The sequence below is a fragment of the Chrysochloris asiatica genome, unplaced genomic scaffold (genome assembly GCF_000296735.1).
Source record: "Chrysochloris asiatica unplaced genomic scaffold, ChrAsi1.0 scaffold00025, whole genome shotgun sequence".
NCBI classification, from domain to species: Eukaryota; Metazoa; Chordata; class Mammalia; order Afrosoricida; family Chrysochloridae; genus Chrysochloris; species Chrysochloris asiatica.
Genome location: NW_006408543.1, coordinates 4,658,742 through 4,661,757, shown reverse-complemented (window position 1 = coordinate 4,661,757; position 3,016 = coordinate 4,658,742).

The following is a 3,016-nucleotide window of genomic DNA, read 5'->3' as shown; positions in this document are numbered from 1 at the left end:
AGGCTGTAAATCTTTACAGGAGCAGAAAGCCTCATCTTTCTCCCGCGGAACAGCTGGTAGTTTTGAACTGCTGACCTTGCGGGTTTCAGCCTGATTTGTAAGCACTACGCTACCACAGCTCCTAAGTAGAAGTCCTATTCTGTCGTCTAATGTCTATGTGATTGGGGTGCACATATCAGTCTTTTCCCTCTGCCCTTTGTAGGTCCTAGCCAACTTTCAAATCTCAGCCCACACTCTTGTGCTCAGAAATTCCCTTCACAATTATCGACCATCGTACTCCCAGTGCTGTGCATGAGTGAGTGGACTCAGCGAAGTCATGTCTGTTTGTTTCCCATTTTTTATTGTGAATTGAGAGAAACTTTATATGGCAAATTATTAGTTTTGCATTCAACAAATCATATTTTGTTTCATTGCAATGATTTCAATCTCCTCTATGGACTATCATTTACCAGTATTTACCTATGCCCCCTTTTCTATGTCTTTTTCCCTTTTTAAAAAAGTTTTTAGTGTGAATTGAGTGATCATTTACATGTGAGAACATCAGTTTTACTTTTACCATGTCATTGCAATGAATACAATCTCCTCTGTGCATCATCACTCAACAGCATCTGCTTCTATTCCCTCTGTTTTGTGGTTATTGTTGTTCTGGTATTGGGGGGGATGTCCACAAAAGCACTCAGGAATATATAATAAACAAAAACATCCAAAGGGCTCATTCTGTAAGCCTGCCTCCTGGCCACGAGCATCTGACCGCCAGCACCCTGCTGCCAGCACACAGCCTTTCTCTTTCCAGAAATCATGTGTCTTTAACAAATAATTTGTTGAGATCAACTACAGGACTAATTTGGTGAGACCCTGCCTCAAAATGTGATGCAATGCCTCCATGAACCCCTTTCCCATGAGACCAGAAGAACAGAAGGGTGCCAAGCTGCCGTTACAAAATATTTTGATCAAAGAGTCTACAGAAGATTCCTGATAAAAATGGGGGGAGATACAGGACAGAATTCAAACGATCATAAAATCCCAACTTTCTGAAGCTGCAAAGGGCTGGATGAAGGCCACAAATTAGTGCCCTGAGGAAATCTTTAAATCAGAAGTCTTCGGCCAAGAATCTCCCCTGAAGCCTCTCTCATACCACAAAATAGTTGAATTTGTAAAGAAAGTCTACCTTGAGCATCAGACTCTCTGAAAGACATATATCTATGAGATCAGATTTACAAAAGAATTAGATGGGAAGCGTGTTGTTGTTGTTAAGTGCCGTCGAGTCAGGCCCAAGTCATAGTGACCCTGTATAGGAATCCCAAGGAGTGACTGGTGAGTTTGAACCACCAACCTTCTGGTTCACACTGACCTTGTTGTCCAGTGTTTTATCCCATAGTGCCACACGGGGACAGCAGTAAATGCATGTTCCTGGGGGAGGAATAATTCAGGAAAGGAGTGTAGGAATAGTTATATAACTTGACGAATGTAACCAATGACACTGAACTGGACATGCAGAATTGGTGGTACACTTTGGCTGCATAGATGTTCAAGAAAAAATAAAACAAAATGTTGCAATGAAGTCTCCTACCTCATCAATCTGATTTGTCATGCTTTCTCCTTGAATATCTGATTTCCCACCTTCAGATATATTTTGATTTTCTCTTTGAGGCTTCTGATGGGACTTTTCCTAAGGAGATATCCTATGCCTACGGTGGCTATATGAAAATTCCTCTGGTTGCTGCTAGTTTCCATTGAGACCACCCTGGTGCATCATGTCTCCATGACAACAGAACAAGATATGGCCTCATCCTGGACCATATGACCACTAGGGCTTTCATTGACGGCTTTTGGAAGTGGATTGCCAGGACTTACTGCCTAGCCCATGTTACTCTCAAGGTGCCGTGAAAACTCGGTCAGCATCCTAACAACACACAAGCCTTTAGTGACAGACGGCAGAGTCACACACGAGATGCCAGACATTTCTGGTTCTGCATGGAAGATGATAAATTCTTTTGCTGAACAACCGCAGGCCCCTCAAGAAACTTAGGGATAATGTTTCTATTCCTCTAGTTCTGTTTATAGAATACACACCCAATTGACCATCCCAGATGGGGCCTTTTATGTTACATTGTCATAGTATACAACAATAAACGACCCTAGACAGATCTACTAAGCTATTCATTTAACAACCAAATGTAGGCTACCCTTTCAGACGCATTTCTGACAATTCCTAAGCTTAGATTTTCCAATTGTCCTCCAACTCTGAAATCTTCCTAAGAAAATAATTTCCCTGTTACAATAAAAAGACAAAACAGGATGTTTCTCTGCCGAGCAATTTGCATTATAGCATTCTGTAATTCTACATTTGCCCAAGTTTGTTCAATTCGAGACCCTAGTGCCACAGTGGGCAAGCCCTGGTTTTGGGGGGGATGTACACAAAAACATCCCCCCAAGTCTTTCAGTTATTCCATTTTCTTTCTGCCACCACTTAGCCAAGTGCCTAAAGTCATCTCTGTACCTGTCCATGAAAGGTAGTCACACTTGTCTCTTAATTATTTTGGGTCAATGCCTTCCAGTCTGAACACAGCATGTTTGGGATGCAAAGTCTAGACCTCAACAACCAAGTCCAGGTGTGGTCCCCCAAGAACTACAAAGAAAGGAAAGATCACTTTTCAGTTCAGGAACTCCCAACCCTACTCTGCCCGGAGAAGGCATAACCATCCCCTGCCTGTCACCTTCTGGGCGGCTCTTAGGATGTTGTTCTTTTGAGCTGGTGAGTTGTAGTGAAGTTGGAGTGTCAATTGTTGATCATGCTAATCTTGACCTTTCTTGCTTCTTATACTATGTATACTATATATCATATATATATATATATATATATATACTATATTACATATGTTATATATGTATAATATATATGCAGAATGCATTGGCTCCACACGATAAGCAATGGATGGAAATTCACAGGTTCCACGGTTCAAGCCCACCAGTTGCTCCTTGGAAGAAAGATGCGGTTTTCTGGTGTGGCACTGTA